This window comes from Suricata suricatta, chromosome 4 (genome assembly GCF_006229205.1).
Source record: "Suricata suricatta isolate VVHF042 chromosome 4, meerkat_22Aug2017_6uvM2_HiC, whole genome shotgun sequence".
Classification (NCBI taxonomy): domain Eukaryota; kingdom Metazoa; phylum Chordata; class Mammalia; order Carnivora; family Herpestidae; genus Suricata; species Suricata suricatta.
The window spans coordinates 95,981,861-96,007,203 of NC_043703.1; positions in this window are offsets into that span (position 1 = coordinate 95,981,861).

Genomic DNA, 25,343 nt, shown 5'->3' on the forward strand with positions numbered 1-25,343 from the left:
TGAGATTTTTCTTGATCCAGACTTTGGCTAGTCCTGGTTACTTGCCTGGTGGGGTGACCCAGCCCTTTACCCCAAGAGGTATAACCCCTTACCTACCTCACCATTTGAGGGGCTGAGGTTGCTGCAGTTGTCCATTCACACTGAAAGCCAAGAGACATCCAAGTAATCCTGGATTGCAGATAAACTCCTCTTTGTCTTAATTGTATAACATCAACTCCAGCTTAGTATGGCAATTATTTATCAACTCTAAGAATAGTCACTCTTTTCTTTTCCCAGTGGTCTGCTGGTGGAGGCCAGATGGCAAAAGCAGCTTCCAATTAAGTAGAAAAGTTTTCTGTTATCCACTCATGGAAGTGTTGGAAACGAGGGTATCTAACTTGGCAGAGACTGACTTGGCAAAAATAGAAAATAAATTCTCTAAAAGGTCTCCCGAGAGTGAGGCTGTGAAGTTCCAATCACACCTCCTTCCTTTGATTCTTGGACTTCTGGCTATTAGGAACACAACACCATGTATCAGCCATTGATTCAGTGAATATACTGCATCCCATAGGTTAGCTCCTCAGCCCATAAGGTGCTGCCATTGAGGTGACAAATTAACTGAACCTTTAAAATGCCATTCCATTTACAGCTACTTCTTGGTAATGGAAGCCCAGTGAACCCCATACTTGTAACTCCATTTTTATATGCCTTTGCATCAAAATAGTTTCCAATGGGGGTGACTGGGTGGCTCAGTTGGTTAAGTGTCCAACTTTGCCTCAGATCATGGTCTCATGGTTCATGAGTTCGAGCCCCACATCAGGCTCTATGCTGACAGCTTAGAGACTGGAGCCTGCTTCAGATTCTGTGTCTCCCTCTCTCTTTCCCTTCCCTGCTCATGCTCTGTCTCTCTCAAAAATAAACAAACATTAAAAATTTAAAAAGTACTTTCCTTTGAGGCAATATCATGTGGGGCACCATGTTTATAGCTCAGCATTCTGTAAGTCCATGGGTAACTGTATTGGTTTTGGTTAGGAGAAAAATCTACCCCCTTCCAAGGTCCAAGGCAATGAATCTATCACCAGGAGATTGGCTTGTATTACTGAGGATGGTGACATTTTGAGGTCTTAGAGTTGGATGCAGAAAGTGACAAGTTGGACATTTAGTAGTGATGATAGTTGTATGAGCCTTGGTGAGTTAAAACCCATATGGTTGAGCCTATGCATGACCTGTAATTGTAACTCTCTGTTCACATGCCTATAATACAAGCACTACTGGTGGCTGACGACAACCTAGCTGACAGTCACAGATAGTTCATGCTGACCCCAATTATTGAGAACCTTATCTGTAGTGCAAGCTTTTTGGGGAAGAAAAACACAAGTACAAAGATTCACACACTTCACCCTCCACCCATAGGTGCATCGATTTACCACCACTTCAGACCTTCTTTTACTCCCCATTCATTTCAGGCCCTTATCCAACCTGTTAACTCATTCATTCCACTTCTCTGGAGTCAAGATATATCTATACATCACCTTCACTTCTATACTAAGTGGACAACCAAGTGTGTTTATTGCAGATCTGTCTACTTTAATTATTTCCCTTCTTTTCTTCTTCAGGGATATTTTAAACACACACATGGTCTGTAACTTATCTTCTTCCCCGGTTGCTTATAAGAAACCTAAGGGAGATCATCCTATGAGTCCATAGGTATGAGTTGAGGCAGAAGGATCAGTACAATAGAGATAGGTGATACATAACTTACATGTTCATGTACTTTGCTTATGCTTTCAGAATTCACCTCAACCAGTCATAAATATATTACCTCCCACCTAGAATAGACAGCTACTTGCCTGATTTTAGAGATCTAATAACTCCATTTTAAATGAGTGGTTCAAGTTTCACAGTTTTTTAGTGTCCCGTGATCTGGTCTTCACTCTCCATTAGGGCACATTAACATGCAGAGAGCCAATATTCCAATAGACAGTTTTCTGCTACAAAGGTCTTGTCTCTTTCTTAGTTGTGGGAGATATAAGACACAACAAGTTTCCATCTACTTTACAGGGCATACCCCATCATTGGACATGTAAAAACTTGCTTACTGTTTCCCAAATCATTTGAAGATGTGTCTCTTACCTTCTGGAACATGTCTTATTAGGGCTTCTAGGGTAGTTGCCATTATCTTCTCCTCTAGCCTAATAACCATGATTTTGTCAATACAGTAGACCTGTATGATGTCTTGTGGCCTACCAATATCATAAAAGTGTCTGCATTCTATGTTATGACAGAACAGGAGATTCAACCTAATTCTGTGGAAAGGCAGTGAAAGGGTATTGCTGTCTTTACCTCACACCGAATATGCCAGAAGTCCTAACTGAGCTGGTAGACACCTCGGCTTGTAGCAATTGCATTTGGATCTACCACCTGAAAAAGTTGATAATGGTTTAGCCAGATCCACCACAACCAACCAGGTTTTGGTAGAAATCAAACAGGTGAATTAAATGCAGCTGTAATTGGAACCACCACCTATCTTCTGATACTGACACTATTCTCTACGATTCCTCTCCAAGTACAACATTTCTTCTAATTTTCTGTCAGCTGGAATAAAAGGACAGGTTCAGAAACTTCCCCTTTCCCTTCCAACCATAATGGCACTTACCCCCAGGCCAAGGAATCGATGTGGAGTATTTTCCAGCTGCTCTATTCACCATTAAGTAATTGAGACTCAGGAAAATTATCTCATAATGAACCCAAACACCAGTTGGACCAATATAAACACATGTGGCCAAAATTCCACTTATTATTTAGCTTCCACACATTTCTACTCTAAAGCAGATCATAATGGCATTTTTAGTTCCCTGGTGTCAGTATCATGTCAGAGAGCTCTCAAAAAAGCACAGGTACCCTAGAAATTGTCTGCAAGTCTGTTTGGAGAAAGATTGTGGGAATATTTACTGGATATACTTAAAGTGTCTTTGATGATCTTTCTTAAGAGCACTTGCCTTCCCCTTCAATCAATGAGATATCTCATTAATCTGAGAGACCTGGAACCAGAGAGAGGAGCTTTGACTTTCATCTTGAAAGTGGATGTCAGCTTCTCTGCTAGCCAGATTGCTCTCATTTTATTATTACACAAATTAAGCACACCCCAACTAGCTGATAGTTATTACTCTATATTTCTCTGGATCGAGGCATCCTTTTTGCTAATTAATTTTGCTGTCCATTTCAGCAGCTGCATTTACTTTGTCTCTGATAGTTGCATGCTGCCAATGGGCCATGCCGTTTCAAATGCTATTTGGTACCTGGAATCCAAGTTCCATGCAGCATCTTCCTGCAGAGGGAGCTACTGATGTGCTTCTCAGAATGCATTCTTTATTGCCATAGTGAAGGCACCATCCTTTGGGTCCTTCCTGGGAATATAGGCAGGTAGTGGTCTCAGTTACATTTACTATGTAAATCCATTCTAACATTGCCAAATCTCTGCAATCTCTAATCCCTCCCCCAATGATATGCCAAATATTTTAAAATCTCTACCTCATTTATCCAAGGTCATTATTACATCCAAACATCAAGGACCCCTCAGAGCAAACTATCGTATCAGTTTCGAGTATATCTGCCAGAATGTTGAACCATTAGTGTGAGTGAGTGCCCCAGGGTCACTGAGGTTTTCTCTATTGAACATTAAATTCCATCTCCCTGGGTAACACCTTCAAAATACACTCCCATACATATTTCCACAGTTCATGACAATACATAGGTGTCAGATCCTGCAGATCTTTTGGTGGGTATGTGCCTTTTTCCCAAAACAGTGCTTCTTACTGTCCTGAAGACGAGAAGGCATAATGGGGATAAGTCTTAAAGAAGACAAAGAACACCTTTCCTCAGGTGAAGATGTGTCATATTAAAATATGCAGAAAGGGTTCTCCTTTAGCAGGGAAGCTATGTGTTTCTACCAGCTGAAATGTTTCAGTGCAATCTGCAGTTTCATGATTCTCATGTTTATAAACTGATGATCCCATCCCAATTCACTGTTCCATCTTTTTCCAAATCAGAGGCTATGCGTTCAACTTTATTTTGCAGCTTTGCCATCATTATGAACAAACTCTAAGACTCATTTTTAGTTTAAAATGCTGTGTGTATCGCTTCTCGGCCCTTTGGCTAAGATCAAGTGTAAAATGCTGTGTGTGTGTCAAGGAATAAGAACCCTTTTTAGATTGCTTTTTTGATCTCTGGCTTCCAAACTGCGCTTTAGTTTGGCCTCCAGTGCTGTTAAAATCAGCCATCCATGCATCATCTTGTAATTACCATTACTCCCACATTGATCAGGTGCATTAAACACTTGATCTCTCAGGGTTCTGTCTTCCATCAGCACCTCAAAACAGTCAATAGGTAAAATCATTAATAATTGTAGATATCATAGGTTATTACCACCTCACTTTTCATCGGCAGTGGGGGCCCTATTTACAGTGCAATCCAACTGTAAACTCCTACATTGATGGTCCATTTTCCAGAGAGAAGTACTAAATGCATTGCCAAGGTTTCTAGAAAACAGAGCGTGAAATGAAGCTCTCCTGTGAGTTTGTTACTGGGGAGCGCAATCCCAGGAAATTGAGAGTACCCCCAGAGAGTAAGGGATACGGAAAGAAAGGAAAGCAAACACAAGGGAGTGTGTTACCAAGTTGGTAACAGGTTTGCTTTTTTGTTTTTTTGTTTTGTTTTGTTTTTTTTGAGAGACAGAGAGAGACAGCATGAGTAGGGAAGGGTCAGAGAGAGAGGGAGACACAGAATTCGAAGCAGGTCCCAGGCTCTGAGCTAGCCCCAATGTGGGGCTCAAACCCATGAACCACGAGATTATGACCTGAGCCAAAGCTGGAAGCCAGACGCTCAACCGACTGAGCCACCCAGGTGCCCCGGTAACAGTTTTAGAAGGATATGAAATTAGCTACTCCCTTTACCTGTCATCTATCTCCTAAATATTGTCTTTCTTGAGTCAAATCCTAATTATAGGTCATTATCTCTCCTGAACTTCCATACTGCCATTTGCCTTATTTGGCTTCTCCAGGCAGTTGCTGAGAAAGCCAGAGCATTTGGGGGCTTAATTGATGGGACCAGAGCACTGCTTTGGCCCCCACTACAGAGAGTGGCTTGAGCTTTTGTCACTAGAAGATAACTAGAGGTGTTAGAAGCTGTGATAAGATCAGAGGGGGTGACCAGTCTTTGTGAGCATGGGAATAGCTTGTATAGTCACTAGGCCACTCAGGCTGGGAAGAAGTGGCCAAGGTCAGAGAAGTTGACAGGACCAAGTGCATCTAGGGAACTACATAAACCGAGTTTAGTGAAGAGTCATCATTTTGTAAATCTCTACTCAAGGATGCTAGTCAGCACCTTGGGGACTTAGATATTGGGCTCTTTCCAGAAGTGTGATGATTTGAAAGAAGTTAAATAAGAACTAAAAGATCCAGCATTTAGCATATCATACAGAAAGTCTAATTCACCAAAGACCAGAAGTAACAACCTAACAGGGAATAATATTAAATAAATGAAAAGGGTGATAGAAATCTGCCCTCATTGAAAGTTGGGACATTACTAAACATCCTTTGACACAAGTACTATGTATTTAAAAAGCAAAAAAGCAAATTAAGATGAAAGGATAGTTTTCTGGTTGCAAACTGGGAGCATGAGAAGTTTATTGACAAATTTCAAGGTTATTCTTGATATTCTGAAAAAGGTCCTTTTTTGTCCGTTGAGGTTCTGGGCCTTCATAGGAAAGTAATTGCTTTTGTTGAATCACTCATTTTTTGGGAATAAGTATCTCTCTTTTCTCTAAAAAACATCTTTTCTTTTAATGTGATTTTACCACTGATACCCAAAGCTTAATGTTCAGACTCCTCTGTGAAATAAATTTGGCAAGGAATATTAGCTTTTTTCTATCCAAAAATAACAGTAACAACTGAGGTAGTCTATCAATCACCTTGTGCAGTATGGAGTAAAAATATAGAATATTTAATACAAGATTGATTCAGTAGGCATTCAATGACTATTCAAGCAATTCCGGAGTATGTTGTGAGTAGAGGAAGGAAGATAAATGAGGCTGGATAAGAGAGGAAGAAGAAAAAGAGGCAGATTATGTGTCAGCTTCAGGAAATAAAATTAAATAAAGACGTACATACATACATACCATTGTTTGGGTCATTTTAATCAAACAAGTCCAATTAGCTTTTTCCTTTTCTAAATATACACTGAGTTTTACGAAAGCATCTTTTGATGAAAAATAAAAGCATAAGTGAGCTTAAAATGCAAAGGAGCAGACCTCTGTCCACAGCTCCCAGCTCCAATCCCACACCTAAAGTCAACTATTTGATTTCTTCCCATGAGTGTGTTTCCATCTCTACCATACTTGTAGGACATGTCATTGATTCATTAATTTTGACAATATCTATTGAGTTGTTGCTATGACAGACAGATGTTACATTAAAACCACTTCCACCTGTACCTGCTTCCTAAGTTTGGTAGTTACATTAGTAATTTTCGTTTGTCTCTTAATTATTTATGTAACTCAAAGTAAGACACAAACCTGTTTAATGTTCCACTTATATTCAATAATTTTTCCTGACAGTCATTTCATAAGATTGTTACAGTCTCTCCACCTCATCTGTCCACCCCATCTACACATCCTAACTTTTGTTATCTATACCTTTATTTTTATGTTGTCAAGATGCCTTTGCAGGGCTCCTTGCCATAATTCTTTTACAGAATGTAGGTTCCAATGACGACAACAACAAAAAAGTGTACCAGAAATTTGTTTTTGTTTTTGTCTTCTGGTCACTAAACTATCTCTTGTGGCCTGGAATCCTTAGAATCTAGGGTTTGTCAATATGGCGCTGTCAGAATGCTGTTGCCAGGACTTCAAAGGGCAGCATAGGAATGGCTTCTAGCAACATGCTTTAGAAATGCCAGTCAGTTTCTGGATGCAGGAGACCCCTGTTGTAAACCTAACCCCTTTTTGTATAACTGCCACTCATAACTAATTAGCATATAAGCACCTGACCATCTTCAATTACTTTAGGCTGCTGATTCCAGCCAACTAAGACCCTCTCTTCAAGACAGCTTGAGGCAACAGGTCAAGTACTTGGCCTATTCTTGTGGCAATGACTGGCATTGCTGATGGGATGCTTCCAGGATTGTGAAAAGGACTCAGCTTTTTGATTCCTTAAGGCTATTTGGAAAAAGCCCATTTCATCTTTGCCTACAGCTGTGCATTACTCTGCCTAGAGTGGTAAGAAATTATAAATCTTAATATCCCTCTATGATATCATCATTTTCTCCTTCCCACTAAAGCTTCCAAGGAAAGAAAGATGGCATTAAATAAAGCTTGCTTTTACTCTTACCATATCGGGCAGGTGTAAGCATGATAACATGGTCTGTGTAAAACTCATATTCTAACCTCCATCTCTGGTACTAGAAATCTTTATTTAGACATCTGGTAGTAATATTTACATTCGGTTCTGCAGCATCATTGAAATCATCTGTGGGTTATCTAAAACATTGATTGTAAAAGTTGAAAGACCAACAAAAGTATTTAGGTTATTATGACTATGTAAATATTGATAATTGTGAAACCAAGTAGAGGTCTATGATTATCACTCTCTCCATGGACTCAATGTCACCACCTCATTGCCACTCAAACAAAAATTCTAAATGGAATCTCCTTTACATTCTCCATCACTTGGTTAAAAATCATGTCATGATTGAATTTTCTTTCTATTGGGACAATTATTTTCTTGTACATTTTGTTTGGTATTTCTTGAAATAACATGGCCCTTCTTTATTTCTTTAGGAAGAAATACAGCCATCTATAATATCTTCCAGCCTACTGTCTAGTCTTCTTTTTAAAGATATATGATATGTCTTAGCAACCACTGACGTATTTTTCTAGTGTGTACAATTGGTATCTCCTGTCATTCAGATGCTGGATTATTTTTACCATTTCTTATATACCTTGTCTTCTGATTTTTTTAATTTTCATTCTCATTTTGCTGAATTTATCCTTAAGACACAGCCTCAAAAACGTTCATTAGAAGTAAAAATAAAAAGTACTTCTACAAGTGGAAAACATTTTATTGTTCCCCCTGCATCCTATTAATCTAGACTGTGTAAAGGTAATGCATACTGTGTCTTCTAGCATTGATTTAGGAGATAAAAGTTTGATATCATTCTGACTTTTTTTCCTTGGTAAGCAACCTACTCTCTTGTTTGCTTTTTTTCTTCTTTGGAAACTTCTAGTAATGTTTCTTTTCCCCAGATCTTTATAAAATGCCCTTGTTGTTTCTTGGGAAATTCAGAGAGATTTCCTTTCATATTTCAACCCTTTTAGAATTCAGTAAGTCCTTTCACTTAAATATTTACATCACTTTTTAAAGTTTATTTATTTATTTTGAGAGAGAGAGAGAAAGTGTTATCACATGCCTCTGCACACAAGCAAGAGAGGGGAAGAGAGAGAAGGAGAGAATCTTAAGCAGGCTCCACACTGTCAGCACAGAGCCCAACACAGGTCTTGAACTCATGAACCATGAGATCATGACCTGAGCTGAAACCAAGAGTTGGAGGCTTAACCAACTGAGTTACTCAGGTGCCCTGTTATTTACTTTTTAATTCTGGGAGATTTTCTTGTTTTGTTTATTTGACAAGTTCCTCTTTGTAGTCATTATGATTTCTCTTTTCACAACTCTGATTTAAAAGATATTGGATATCCTGAATTGACTCTTTATGACTCTTACTTTCATTCGTTTATTCCCCATATCTATGTTCTGCATGGATAGTTCTAAAGTGCTAGCCACAAGGTGCCTGGGTGGCAAAGTCAGTTAAGCATCCAATCCTTGGTTTCAGCTCAGGTCATGCATGATCTCACGGTTTGTGAGTTCCAGCCCTACTTCAGGCTCTGTACTTATGGTGTGGAGTCTGCTTGGGATTCTCTCTCCTTCTCTCTCTGCTCCTCCCCCATGCCTGTGCACTATCTTTCTCAAAATAAATTAAAAAACATTAAAAATAATAAATAAAATGTTAACCCCTGTGTCATTAGTTCTGAGTACCATATGCGAATTGAATTTTAGTAATTATAATTTTGAACTCTGTTATTTTTAGATTGTAATTTTTTATACTTACTATTCTGTTCTTTTGGAGGTCATATGTTCTTAAATATCCCTGAAAATACAGATTAAAGAGAACTTTGTTTTTTGTTTTTAAATTTTACTTTTGTTGTCTGATAGATTTGCTCCCTTTGATTTAATTTTTAATTTCTTTAATCTCTTCTTTCATTCTGCGGACTATTCTCAAACATTTTATGTTCTTTGGTTATCTGCTCATATTTAAGAATGACTAGATAGGTATGCTGACTTGGAGTTCTGTGTACTTCACTATGAGCAGACAGAGAGCCAGACTTTATATGTCGTGGTTCACTCCCAGTGCTGAAATGAAAAGTCTTTATTATTGAAAACTAAAATTAAAATTCCACATCGATGGAGTTTAAGTTCCCATAAATTTTCTTCAGTTTTTTCAAAAAAGAACTGTCCATTTTTCCCCTGGCAATAAATATTATCCTGACTGCTTCTCTTTCTAAAGGGAGAGAGTTATCACATGGTAAAGTTGAAGGGAGAGACTGGATAAATTGTCTCCACATCTCTCCATACTAACCTTTAACTGTTGGCTCTTTTTCATTCCCACCTTTCAGTCTGGGTTTCTGTCAGACCTGCTACCTCTGAGCCAGTGCTTTCAGGGATCCTGACTAGAGGGGAGATTAATTCTTATTGGCCTTCTCCATATATAACCTAGGTTGCTTCATCATTCCACAAGTTTTTATTCAATTTCTATATTTGAAATATTTGCTAAAATCTCTCCTCTACTTAATTCATTGTTTTGTCATCATGAATACTGCCTTCATTGTTTTGGGATGATACTTCCTTTATAGGTTTACTACTGTTTGGTTTTCAAGAGGAAGAAAGACCAACATGTATTCCACCAGCCATCTTAAACCTCAGCTCCATCCATCCTAATAAAGCAACATAATCAAATTAGTTGTGAAAATTTTATTAGCGACTAGTTAAATTGATCTGTCAACGAGTAAATAACCCTCTCATAAAGAGCGAATAAACAAAAAGCAAATTATGAAAAAGGATAGGGGAAAATACAGATTTTTTTCCTATTCATAAAGAATATTATAGTCAGTGTCTAGTCAACATAACCTCTCTGAATCTCCCTACAGAAAAAATTCCTTTACAGAGGAATTGTTTCAGGTGGTGCCTCTTCTTGCCCACTGTGTGCTTAATACCTAACACTTTCTATCTAATCATAAATTATATCAGTTTTTTATATCCATCGTAGCTAAGAATTAATCTTATTACTTTATTTTTTAAAATTATTTATTTATTTTTTAATTTTTATTTATTTTATTTATTTTATTTATTTATTTATTTATTTATTTATTTATTTATTTTTGAGAGACAGAGAGAGACAGTGGGAACAGGGGAGGGTCAGAGAGAGAGGGAGAAACAGAATCTGAAGACAGGCTCCGGGCTCTGGGCTAGCTGTCAGCACAGAGCCCGATGCAGGGCTCGAACCCATGAATGTGAGAACATGACCTGAGCTGAAACCAGACGCTTAACTGACTGAGCCACCCAGGTGCCCCCAATCTTATTACTTTAATTTGTCATTAAAATTCTGAGACTCTTTGTTAATGTCAACATATGACCCTTTACACTTTAGTGAATATCACTAATTTTAAGGGAAATTGATATAAAGTTTTACAGGATAGTAAAAAGATATTATGTTATCCTGTGGGTTGGCTTGCATATGCAATTTCAATCACACTGGTGTCTGAGAGGCCAATCATCTATAATTTAGCAGAGATTGTAGTGTTGGAGCCTTTTGCAGATACCATTTTTCTTACTTTTGAGAGTGCTTGTCTACTTGATAAAAAAAGTAATAAAAAGGAAAAGAAACAAAAAAGACATCACCTGCTTTGTTTCTTAAATTCAAATGAGCTAATGATGCTATTTGATTTTTTTCCCCACAATCATGATGGGAGACACTCAAAAGTCTGAAAAGAAAATGTGTCTCAGAGTAAGTAGATTCTACTGATTTAGAGCCCTGGACATCAGCTCTTTCCCAACCAGCTAACCAATGCAGTCATAAGGAAATCGCCTTGGGACTGCCAATTTTGTGCTAGCTTATGTTTGGTGGCAATATGGTCTGTTTAAAGACAAGTGTCTTCCTGAAATTAATCTATAGTTTCGGTAGCCATAAGGCTGGTAAATACACTTTCTATTTCTCTTTCTTTTTCTTATCTTTGTTTTTGTTTTGTATTCTCTCTCTCTCTTTTTAATGACAGGAGAGTCATCATGGAACAAAAACAATGTGGCTTGTGTTTAATGTGATGCTTGAAGATACAGTGGAGGCTTTTGAATATGATCAGAGTTAATATCCCCTTAATATCCTTCCTGACTTATCTGCCTTCTGCTCTCTGTCCATGTCATCTTGCCTAAGTGGTCTGTGGCTCTCCTCCTACATTATTCCTTCAGAGAAGAGAAGAGAAAGAGGAAGAAAAAGAAGAGTAATAAATAAAATTAATTATGAGTTCTCTGAGGAAAAAGAATTGAGTTTATTACTTGAGGTCCTCAAAAAAAAGAGCAATTATACAGTATTTCCTATCTTTTTTTTCTTCTCCCTCTCTGCATTATACTAAACCACACAAGACAATTTTAGTAATTAATAAATGCTTACCCTGAAAACCTCTATGCAAATGAATAGAGAAAAAAGGAACTGTTTTAAAATTCAATTTTTTAAAATACAAGCTTACGAGATAAGGAAATGTGGATACTAAGAATTTAGTGTGGAGAATAAGAACTCAGGGAATTATCCTCAATTACCAGAAGTCTACACCACTTTATTTGTACCATCATTACTTTGAAATGACTTTACTTCCCACTCAGATTAGAAGCGCTATGGAGCTATCTTTACAGGTGTATATTTTGCTTATACAATTTATATTGTAATGTATTATTAATCAGTGTATGTACAAAATGCATATACAATGTATGCATGTGTATATATAATGTTTTTCTCTATAACAAGATATTAGAAAATGTGTTATTTTAAATTGTTAGGCATGTAGGAAGACTGATCATCGCAGGAAAGGAAAAAGCTATTACTCATACTAAATAGAACTATCTACCATAACAAGGGACCCAGAAGAGAAAAGATGAGTGACAAGGCCTTTTAGAGAGTCAGAGAATCAAAACCCTCATATTAGATATAGAGTTTGTCAGCTAAATCCTATAGTCTTGTACCTGGGACTGTAATTTCTATTATAGTTATTGGTGGAGCCATTTTATGGTTCATTTTCATCTCTGAATTCTGAAAGAAGTACCCTTGCCAACTCATCTATCTAGAAGCTCATTAAAATTCCTGATTTAAAGTTCACTGATGGGAGTGAGTGATTTCACCAATCATCAAACACAAGAAGCCAAATAAATGTCATGGAAAAAATCATTCACTCTTACCCTTCTCCTTCATATGTCTTTTGTATTATATATATATCTACAGAGTAGAGAAGAAACAATAAAGCAGTTTCCAGGAGTCACTGTTTTTCACCTATGTCCTAAGTTGATCTCTAAATGTTTGTATGGAAAAAATTTCAAGTATGGAAAAGTATGTAGGAAGCCTTAATTAGGGCTCTAAAACTCAAGTCCACACTGGAGAGCAGAAACACACTTGCAGAATCCTTGAATCAAGATCTTTTAAAAATTTTTTCAAAATCTCCTGAGTGTGACATAACACACTTCCTGTTAAAGGTTGGAAGAAAGGACTAGTACACTTTTCACAGAGGCTTATGATTGTTTTGTACAAGTAAAGGCAGCACTCACATCTTGGTGTCATTTCAGTGACACCAATTTCACAAATCCCTATAGAAGCATCAGATATTTTCCTTTTAGATTTATGAGGTCTGCTTTTGCATGCATGGACATTCTATGTTTTAATATCTGATATTTTTTCTATTATTTCTATTATTCTTCCAGATGGCAGAATCCTATAAAAAAAATAGCTCTTCTTCCTGACCATTTTGCTTTATTTCTATAGCTCTTCTACTCATCCTTTTTCTTTAACCTCCTGGGTAATCCTTGTGTTTAGGTCAGTGACTGTCACCTTTTGCTTGTGACTAAAAAACAATAGTGTAGTTTGGATTTTTGTTACCTATGAACTGAATCATTTTTCACATTTATGCCGAGTTTCTGCCTACATCTTAGTTCTATAGAGGCTCAGATCCACTAGAAAACTACTTCTAGACAGATTGTTTTCCAAGATCCTTATTAGAAAACTTGAACCCCCCTTTTTTCAAGTGTCTGGGTCATGATAAATATTTCTTCTCATGCATGTTAACAATAAGGTTTCTCTGATCTTTCTTTTGTTTGAAGTGAGACTAATCACCAGACTCGAGATAAGCAGGAGAAACAAGTAACAATTCAGTCATACTGCAAGAAATCCGAACAATGCAAAAACAACAAACATGTTCTGGATGCCCAAGAGCCATTCTCTTCTCCTCTTCCTAACCAGTGGGACTATGATTCTGTCATGTGGCAGTCCATCTCTTGAAAATGTAAAAAAAAAAAAAAAAAAGTTTAAAATTTCTTTCTTGATCTCTCATGTGGTTAGGAATTCCCATGTGGCCCACTTATGGCTAATTAGACACAAAAAGAAATCTTCTGGATTGAGTTTCCAGTAAAGGTTTTCACAACAGAGAGACTTGGTCCTCTCTCTGCCAGTTTGCCCTTCTCTTTGTTCAAAGAGGAACAAAGAGGCAATGCCTAGAGATTCAGCAGCCATTTTGTGATCATGAAGCTAAAATCTTCAAACTAAGGATGCCAGAGCAGAAAAATATAAGAAGCAGACACACCAGTCCTGGAATGCTTCCTTCTGAAGTTGTTTTAGGAAGAAAAACAAGACTTTTTATTCATTTCAGCCACTATAAATAGAGTTGTCTGTTACTAACAACATTTTCCTTACCAGTATGGGAAGCAGAGTAAGTTCAGCACTTCAACTCACTCCCTGAGTTCCCAGTTTGCTGTTGCATAAGGCACCCATGCTTTCTCTGAGGCATGTAACTCCCTGAGTTGAAGCAACATTCCTGAACCTGTCAAAGCAATCTCTCTTTCTCTCCAAGGCAGGCAGTCTAACTAGTCTAGTTTAGTATTAAAGCACATTTTCATCCTGACTTACAGGGTTGACAAGCTCACCTTTAGCTTTTTATGCCTCTCTGTAGAGCCCTGGAGTGTTGTAACCCTATACCTGACTAGCCTTCTGGATGAGACAAAGGAGCTTCTAAAAGAATGTCAAAACGTCTCACAAGTTTTTATTTTTAAAAAACAAATAACATTTGTATTAAATATAATTTTTCTTTTCAATCAGTAGCAAATGATGCTGGCCATTTCTCTAAGAAGGGATATTGTTGCTTAGGTTGGCAACTTTCTTCTTTAAATGATAATAACTGTTTACTTATTTTTCTTCTTTGGGAAGAGGCTTCCTCTCACCAAATCCCCCTCTGGCAGAAGTAGGTCAAGTTCATTCATACATTATCTCTCTGAGCACATTAATCTACTAAACTCCTCCCAGGCTGTCCTTCCCACTGCTTGTGTTTACTGACACAACATAACCAAGAATTGCTACCAACTTTTTGGTCTGATGCAAAAGTAAATCATCTACCCATTCAAATTCCTGTGAAAATGTCAACAATATCTCATAACGAGCTATAGTCCTTTCACTTTTTGAAAAGGTGGATCCAGTTTCCATCTCATTAAGAATAACATGTTTTATTCTTATATGATATTATTGTTAATAGGAAATGAGCCTTAGGGATCTCCAGGTAAATCTCTTTACCCATTTTTAAAAATCAATTAATTAATTAATTTTTAAATTTATATCCAAGTTAGTTAGCACAGAGTGCAGCAATGATTTCGGGAGTATTTCTTTAATGCCCCTTACCCATTTAGCCCCTCCCTCCTCCTCTAACTCCTCCAGCAATGCTGTTTGTTCTCCATATTTAAGAGTCTCGTATGTTTTGTCTCCCTCCCTGTTTGTATATTAGTTTTGTTTCCCTACCCTTATGTTCATCTTTTGGTTTCTCCACGCTTTAAAGCAGGAGCCACTTCGAGAAGTTGAATGAGCTCCTGAATTCTCTTAAAACAATGGTTTCATCAGATACTGAAATTATGGGGTAATTTAGACCTTGTTTGTGTCATACATTTTTGTATGTGTGTGTGTCATACATTTTTAAAAGCTAAAGCTTACCAATTATCAAATGGCATATATGATAGGAGGTAGAGCTTAGCTGAAGCTTACCTTAAACTCTCTAGCCTTTCTTCACAGTGAGGGTGAGCTGTTAAAATAAAATGAAGTGGTCATAAGAAAACAAGACATTTTCAAGGACTCTAATGCATTATGGAAATATGGAAGCATTTACAATTAACATGCAATTTACAAAACTTGTCTTATCTAGTCATGAAAACAAGTGCTCTGAGGACCTGGTCAGGTAAGGATTTTCTTCATATCATCTATATCATCAAAATTAATGCATGCTACTGTACATCACTTTCTTTAAATTCTTTTTAATGTTAATTTTATTTTTGAGACAGAGAGAGACTGAGCATGAGCGGGGGAGGGGCAGAGAGAGAGAGACACAGAATCTGATGCAGGCTCCTGGCTCTGAGCTGCCAGCACAGATCCTGAAGTCAGGCTCAAACCCATCAACCAGGAGATCATGATCTGAGCTGAAGTCAGACACTCAACGGACTGAGCCGCACAGGTGCCCAGTCACTTTCTGATTAATGCTGTTCTTTAAGAATAATATTCTACTTACACCTCTCCTTTCACTTAACCCAGTTAATAAGATTTTACCAGTTTTATTATTACTTATAGTTTGAGATCCTTAAATGAAACGTTAGGTGGGAGCATTCTGATGGGGGTTTTGCCTTATTTATTAACGTTCACATTATCTTTTTGGAAGTGCCTGTCTGTCCTTACCTTGAATGGATCTTCACATCCACTCCTGCTTGTCCTCTTGCTGCGGCACATCTACTCTAATCCCCTTGCTCCATTATCCGCTTAGAACTGTGCTTCCAACACTCCTTCAAGCTGCCAAAAATGTACCCCACATCTCAGGTTCTACAAAACTTGTTTCAGACTCCTTGGGTGGGAGACCTTGGCCCTTCTTCAATTGACCCCAATCTACATTTGCATTCAGATTTTCTACCTGGGGTGTTTTTGCATTCTGCCTCCATGTCTTTATGTATCATTTCCTCTTTCTTCTCAGCTCTCAAAATTCTTATATTTTCCAGGTGAGGACATCCAAGTCACCCTCCAGGTCTTTCCCCTGGGCCATCCTTCCCTGTGAGATGTTCTGTTCCCTTTTGTTCAGAATATCACTCATGTTTGATCATCTAAAACACTTCTTGGGAGACTCAGGGATAGGAGTAGAGGTTTTATGGCACAGATTCAAATCCTATCTTTGTCACTTGATGTGACCTTGGAAGGTTAGTTCCTTCTTCTCTAAGTGCTCAGTAGCATCTGGAGGCACTCTGCTCACAGGCGCTCAGGGTCTACTGGTGGACTGGGATTCTATGTACAGGGAGGTACAGGACCAGGAGCTACCAACAAAAGGTACTACATCAAAGCTGGCAAAAAAATGTTTTCATAAGTTTCTGATGAAGCAAAATCTTTGAGTTCTCACCTTTACAAAATGAAAGGCATAAAGCCAAGGCAAGGAACTGTTATTTCTCAACCAAATGCTCCAAGCTATAGTTGAATAGTTTAAAATAGCTGAAGAAATGGGGGAGTATCTTTAGAACTCATTTCATTATCTCTTCTTGTCAATCAAAAGTATGTTTACCAAAAGCTACTTAATATGCAGATTTTATGTAATAAGATTCATACTACATTGCCGGATATACAACATAGGCAAATAATAAGACTCTAAAAAGGGCCATAAAGGGGCACCTGGGTGGCTCAGTCAGTTAAGCCTCCGACTTCAGCTCAGGTCATGATCTCAGGGCTCGCCCCGCGTCAGGCTCTGTGCTGACAGCTAGCTCAGAGCCTGGAGCCTGTCTTCAGATTCTGTGTCTATCTCTCTCTCTGACCCAACCCTGCTCGCTCTGTCTCTCTCTGTCTCTCAAAAATAAATAAAAAGGGCTATAAAAATAACGCTGATAAATCGGAGCATTTAAAATTATAATTTCGTTGTGCATGTAATAAGCATCACTTTGGGTCTACAGGTCAAAATAAATAGTAATATCCTATGGTAGATAAATTAGGAAGAAATCAGAAACTCTTTGGACAAGAAAATGTTGCTATGGAAACCTTAATGTTCAGAAGCCTGCTTTTGAAGGCTCTGCTGCCTTGCCAGACTTTTTACATTTAACTTTCTTTCAAGATTTTTATTTAAGAAAAATAAAAAAGTCTTTTTACTGCTGAGACCTAAAATGTGACAATGACAATCTATCCTCTAGCCTTCTAGAATCCATGTAAATAACTTGTCCTATGCACTGCTCCCTAGCACGAAAACAACTTAATTGGGGTTGAAAAGAAAAGAAGAAAAACCAGTGTGTTTAGGCTTGATTTGAATTCCCTTCCATAGTGGGGCTGTGGGAAGGAGCTGGAGCAGGAACTTGCTTCACTGAAGCAATTTTTGTGCCAGGTCACACAGCTGACAAAGATGGCTTTTTTTAAGCACAAGTTTAAAGCCATCTAAAAATGTTTCATTGGCACAGAGCCATTCAAACCCCAAAATCGGTGTAGTCTGAGACCAGGGAAATGGCGTATTTGTGGAATTCACAAATAAATCAGCAGTGTCAGAAGTGAGCTTAGAAACTTATGGCTTCCAACTTTGTAAATTTTATTTATTTTATTCCCCAGGCAACTTAAATGTAACACAGCCACCTACGTGTCTGGTAAGCGAGACTTAATGAGGCTTAATCGACTTCTGCACCGCAAGCCTTATCTGCATTCTTCAGGGTGCCTTTGCTCTTCTTACTCTCTGCCCACACCCTCAGTGGCATTTTTCTGCTAGAAATGATTTTCCCTAACTTTGAGTCACTATGCTTGAGCTTCAAGATAGACATTAGGCCAGTCTCTAAAGAAGGAGTCACTCTTTGAACAAGGTTCCTTGCCGAACAACCCACCAGATTGTGGATGAGACCCAATCCTGTTTTTGTATCTGGTACTGGCATAGTTTCCAGAATTATTCCAAAAGTCCCCAGCCTCTTTGCTTACCCTCCCCGAGGGCTGAGAACTAGAACCCTAACAGAGATAAATGGAACCAATAAATTGCAGGGGCTTTCAAGTGCAACAATTTCTCTTTAGGATGAATGGCTTCCCACTTAAAACAATTTGCATAGGCTGTGTGCTTTCTGCACATTATGACCTTGATATTATCTATAGGAACATTACATGAGGAAGCATAGTTCCCATGTCATTTTTAAGAAATGGATCCTAAATTTAAATGTAACAAAGAACAACAGCTTGTTGTCTCTCTATACCACCAAGAGGAAACAAAATGAAAATAAGAACATAAAAGCCTACAGCTTTTTATTGGATTCATAGTCATAACTGATTCTAAAGTCTTACCTCAAATCTTCTAAAATATGCTTCTTAAAATCTCCCCTGAGAAAATGTCTGACGTCTTTACACTAATGAACTGCTCATCTAGTTCCATAAAACAGGCTAGGACTTATACAATAAATTATATTGAATACAACTGCTGTGATTGATTATCTTATTGCCTAGCTTATGGATTCTCATTTACTATACAGAACTGTACCTGAATACTTTGCAGTGTGCACTGGTGAAGTTCATTCCTAAAATGTTCAGCATCATTTCTCTGCCCTCCAATGGTATCTTAATCTGTGTTTCTGTGTTTCTATGATAAGTTAGATGCATTATTTAGATCTGCAATGTTTTTTTCTAAAAATTGAACTGGCTAGAAATGTAAATTCTCATTTATTGTTTAGAAGGAAGAGGCAGTTCAGAAGTCTATTCTAGTAGAACTGTCTCAAGAAAATACTAAACTAACACAATCAGTTGTCTGAGGAATTTTAGTTCTTACCAGTTCATATGCCTTTAGCTTGGTTGACATCTTCCATAGGTGTGTAATGTTGGAGTTAGCATTGTGACTTAGGGATAAATGATGGGAACTATTTAAATAGAGAGACACTTCAGTCTACATTTTACATCAAATAAAAATGATCTCTATTACTAAATTTGTACTAGTTATGTTTTTGGTTTTTGTTGTTGTTATTTGCTGGTTTATCTTGCTTTCCTCTTTCTAGACCACCTCAAGATACGTTCATGGTTTCTGGTTCTGTTTTCTGAGTTTGTACTCCCTTGCTATTTAAATGCTAGATGTTAATTAATATGTTACACAAGTCTGCCATTTAATTCCAGTAAAAAATATTTCATCTAGAATTGTTTTTTTCCATATAAATTTACCCACTCTCACTCTTAATTCACTTAAGATCACATAACCACCTGGTTTCTTAAAGGAGTATTCTGAAAATACAGACAAAATCAGGGCAAAACCACATTTAACAGAACTTCACTTACAAGTTAGTAGAAGTAGATATTTGTTTTAAAATACGTAATAATGAAAGCAGTATTGCTAGTAGTATGTATGTCTATCTATGACCCTGTGTCAATTCCATCACCTAACCCCTTGTAAGTTCACTTCAACAGAACAGACAAAATACATGTATGATGTATCTACTAAGGTAAAAGGTAAAAGCAATGAACAGCACAGCTTGGACCCTGATTAAGGAGACAAACGTGGGAATCTCACATATTTCCCTTCTCTGGATAATGTTTACATGCTTTGTAAACATTATTTCCAGCCTCATTGCTCTTTAGTTATCATATTGTTTAACAAGAACGCCATTTCCAAATCCTTGTGCTCTAGAGAAAAAAGTCTGTTAGATTGGATAGTCTACTAAAAATAGACTATATTCACTATTATAGGGAAGTGAGGCAATATGTGTGATAAAGCTTCATAGCAAGCACTGGTGGTGAAGAAAAGATTATCTGCTTAACATTTAGCTGTTAACTTACAATGTTTTATTTTATCAAATTCTATAAAATACATTAATGTTATATGGAGTGTTTAGGAGTAATTCAAGGTGTAGGAATACAAAAAATTAATATACTTTCTTGGCCTTGTCTAAGGTTCTCATTAGTTTTCATAACAATCCCATGGAGCCTTAGTTGTTATTGAAACTATTTTACAAATGAGGAATCTGAAACTCAAAATGAAGCTAAGTGCGATGAGTGAAGGAGTCAAGACTTGATCATGGGTCTGTTGATGCCATTGAACTGAAGAGTCAGGGATGCAACTTTTCCAAATAATAAACCAAATTTTAAAAATTCCTTATTAACTCCCCTACTTTAGGAAGGATAAATCTGATTTAATATGTATGTTTAATTAGATAATCAATATAAGATATTTTGAAAGTTACAATATATGGAAAATTACAGATTGTTCTAAGACAGTGCTTCCTAAAACATGTTGCTACTTTTTACATCAGAGAGCATTGTAGTTTTGTGATAAAAATCTAAAATAACCCTAAGGATTTAATGTTCCCAAGTATATATTTTCTCTTAAAAAAAAGTGGAGCTTTAGAAATGTGTGAATTCTAATAGGGTAGGCTTTAAGGAAAACACTTAAGATTAAAGATAGATGGAATTTAAGCCATATTTATGGCAATATGGCAATATTTAACAGATGTGTTTCTTTAATTTTTTAAAATGTTTATTTACCTTTTGAGAGAACGTGAGTGGGGGAGGGACAGAGAGAGAGGGAGACACAGAATCGGAAGCAGGCTATAGGCTCTGAGCCAGGTGTCAGCACAGAGCCCGATGTGGGGCTTGAATTCATGAACCATCAGATTATCACCTGAGCCAAAGCCAGACGCTCAACGACTGAGCCACCCAGGTGCCCCAACAGTAGGGTTTTGTTTTTTTTTTTTTTAACCAGGAGGCACTTATGTGAATTATGTTTCAGCTGGAAGCTGATATCTTGGACTTGCCTTCACTAATGCTTTATAAAGGAAATCTTGAAATTCCACTTGACAGGCAACCCAAGGAACCCCTGTAACATGGTAAGCGCTCTAAAACATTATAGATAGTTAAGGGTGGTTCAACCCTGGTGCTATAGTGTTATATGATCCTGTATCTCAATAAACTTGGGAAATAAGAAAAGGAATAGATTTGACACATACTCTTTTGTCTACAAAGCTTCATTTAACCTACATTATATCAAATTTTCTCCTAGAAAACCCCAGGGTGTACTGAATTTATTGAATCACAAGTAGTGAAATCTAATGAGAGCACCCTTAAATATATAGCCACATATTAGTCCCTGGAGAAAAAACCAGGGTCATGCAAAATTTCCTTCCCTTTCGGAAGTTTCTGGTCTTATAAAAGCATCCAATTTCTTGCCATTTTTAATGCCATATTTGAGTGCATTTGTTTTCAATGTTCCACATTTCCCATGGTCCCAATTGACTTGTCACTACTTAAACTTCCTTTCAATGGACTTTTTAATGTTTCTGCTGCTTTGGAGCCAATATTGTTTTGGTTTCTTTTATTCTGGAAGAGGGAAACTTTGATCCCACAACTAATTCCCTGACTTACTTAATTTGATCTGGGAATTACTGTACTTTGTGGTGGTATTTGGATTACAGGGTCTGTGCTTTTTATTTCAGACTACAAATTTGTGTCTGAGCAACTTGCTGGTGAGCTAAGATAGTTACTGGGTTTCTTTTTAAATGAATGTGATCAAGTGAGTCCTTAGGCTTCCATCAGTATCTTTTTGTCACATAGATATAAGAAAACTCCTGAAGAGGTTATCATCATCATAGTGGTAAAGATAATGTGATAATTTTGAGGAACAGGAAGGTGATGGGGAAGACAGCTTCTAACGGGGGAAGTGGGTAAAGGAGGACAGTTTCAGAGAGCAGAAAGGAAGTTTGGGAATGTAGTCATAGGAGGAGCCACTTGAAGCATATGGAGAAAAACCCAAGGGTCATTTATTACTTTATTTCTATCACACTAACTGATATACATGGCTAAAATTTAAATGGAACTAATTAGCTTTCAAGGAAACAAAAGTAAAAAAAAAAAAAAAGTCTATAATTCCTTGTCCCAACCTTCTAAGCTCTCCAGAGAAAGCAAGTTTTTCAAGTCATTTTGATGGGTTTTCTGTTAGTTTTCTCCATGTTGATAAATATCAATGCTCTTATTCTTTCATTTATTAACTTTAGATGCCATCTATGGACTTTTGGTAGATGTTGATAATTCTCTTGAATAACCTCTTCTTTCCTTACCTTTCCTGATCATTATCTTTTTAAAAAAATTTTTTTAAACATTTATTTTTGAGAGAGAGACACATAGAGTGTGAGTGGGGGAGGGTCAGAGAAAGAAGGATACCCAGATTTCGAAGCAGGCTCCAGGCTCTGAGCTGTTAGCACACAGCCTGATGTGGGGCTTGAAGCCATGAACTGTGAGATCATAACCTGAGCTGAAGTCAGCTGTTTAACCAACTAAGCCACCCAGGCACCCCTCTTATCATTATCTTTAAAGAAATGACAACTGGGGCGCCTGGGTGGCTCAGTCGGTTGGGCGTCCGACTTCGGCTCAGGTCAGATCTCACGTTTGTGGGTTCGAGCCCCGTGTCAGGCTCTGTGCTGGCAGCTAGCTCAGAGCCTGGAGCCTGCTTCCGGTTCTGTGTCTCCTTCTCTCTCTGCCCCTCCCCCTCTCATACTCTGTCTCTCTTTGTATCAAAAATAGATAAAACATTAAAAAAAATTTAAAGAAATGACAACCTTTGGTTGAGTGATAGAATACGCATTATCTAAACTATGCATATGCTGTTCACCAAGTAATTTATCACAGTTATGTTTTGTTTCTTATAATGTTTTTCTTTTTTAAAGATTAAAAGGATATTAAACTTCATTTGTAATCTCCAAAAATGGGAATATCAAATACCCTTCTTCTGGTGAGTGGATACTCATACTGTGATAGATCCATAAAATGGAAAGATACTCAGCAAAGAAAAGAAACCAAAGAGAAGAAAGGAAATGAATTAATTACATATTAACAACATAGATGAATCACAATGCATTGAACTAAGTCAGACTCGAAAAGCTATATACTGCATTAGGAAAAAGGCCAAACTATGAAGACAACAAAGTTAGTGATTGCTAGGAGCTGGGAGTGGTAGAGGGATTAACTATGATGACAGAAAGAGAACATTGGAGGATGATACAACTATTCGAGATCTTGTGGTGGTTACACACCGGTATGCATTTTCAACACAGGCAAATCTGTATACAAAGTTTGACTTTTACTATATATAATTTGTGGCTTACAACAAAATGAAAAAATGCTTTAAAAATAACATACTCATTTGTTGCATAATTTTCCATGTGTTTAACATTTTTTCTTAACACCCTAATATATCTGTCAAACAGCAAGAAATATTTTTGCCAAACATTCAATACATCCAATAATCTATCCACTACTTTCTTTCCTGGAGCCCTCGCTCTTACTGGCCTCTACTCTGTGAGGGACCCATCCTCTCTAGGCCTGATACATAATCGTTACTCTGGGACTTCATCAAGATTGTGAGTTGGATACCTTGTTCTTGGGCTTCGTTTTCTTCCTCTTCATTGTTTACTGCTTTCTTTTACCAAAGCACAATCACTCACCAAGTAAGGAGGTAACTCTTTCCTTTGTAAAAAGAAATGTAAAATACATTTAAATTTACATACAAATGTAAAGCTCAGGTGAAATCAATCAGATGGGTTTGTCTAGGAGACCAAAAGCCACAGGGAAGCCACAGAAAATTGGAGACAGCAAGCACCCAAGACGCTCACAAAGAGACTTCCAACGCCTCCCCCAGAGCATCATATTCATGGAGAATAATGAAGAGGCAGGTTGGGGAATGGACTCATTCTCACAACTGAATCAAATAATGAAACATTGACAAAGGTCTAAGGGGAAATAAATCAGATCCTGAAAAAAATGATTTATCTTTGTCTCAGCCTTTGGTCTCTAGTGGAAAGCCTTATTCTGCTTTATATGAATGACATTTAAATCCCTCAGGCCTTTGCCTTTTTTTTTAAATTTTTAATGCTTATTTATTTTTGAGAGACAGAGCATTAGCAGAGGAGGGAGAGAGAGAGAGAGAGAGAGAGAGAGAGAGAGAGAGAGAGAGAGAGAGAGAGAGAGAAGGAGACACAGAACCAAAGCAGGCTTCAGGCTCTGAGCTGTCAGCACAGAGCCAGACACGAGGCTCGAACTCACAAATCCTGAGATGATGACCTGAGCTGAAGTGAGACACTTAACCAACTGAGCCATCCAGGAAACCTGAGGCCTTTCCCTTTCTTATCCTTTTCCTCAGCTTAGAATACCTTGCCCTGTCCATCTCCACCTTCTGGAAAGCTTTCTCTTCCATCAGGGTCCAGGTTCATTATTTCCTTCATTCCCAGACAAAATCAACTCATTAGTTCCCCTCCTCTCATGGTGCTTTCTTTATAATTGTGTGCTTAATATATAATTTAAAATACAACCCAGATGTAGATAAGTTTAACTTTCTCTGTTTACCAAAAAAGAAAATGTTGAATATTCTTTCCTTCTCTGGGAGAAGCAACAACAACAAAATCACAACCACCACTAATCAAAACATACTTACTCTTATCCTTTCAAGATAAACTGAGTCATTTTCCTTTTAAAACTAATTTCCTACAATATAGACAGACTTGAGCACTTAGATACACTCAAGTGCTTCATTGTTCCCCGTCCCCCCTGCACCTAGAGTGGGCGGCAGATATTTAAGTCCCTTCCATTGTCTGAGTGTGACATTTAGCTGATTTCCATACTCCTGGACATCAGTTTCCTCACTGTTATCATGAAGAGCTTAGCCAGATAGTTTCAGCACTTTTCTGAATGAAAAATTTAAGCTTCTCAAAAAAACATATTGACTGTTACCTGGAGAAATCAGCACTTGTCTCTCTTAATTATATGGAATCTAGAACTATTTAGTGTACCCTTTAGGCTTTTCAATTTTTCTTTCACTGATGTACATTGGAATTTCCTTTTTTTGTTTTTTTTAAGAACCACTTATAACCTCCCAAGAGAACATAAAAACAATGTTTTCTGATCCAGTCCAGTCTTTCCATTCTGGAACTCTAGTGTCGCTATGTTTCTTTGCCTTCCTCCACTACTTCTGACCTTGGAAGTGTCTGTGATTGCTCTAGCAGCAGAGAATAAAATTCAGA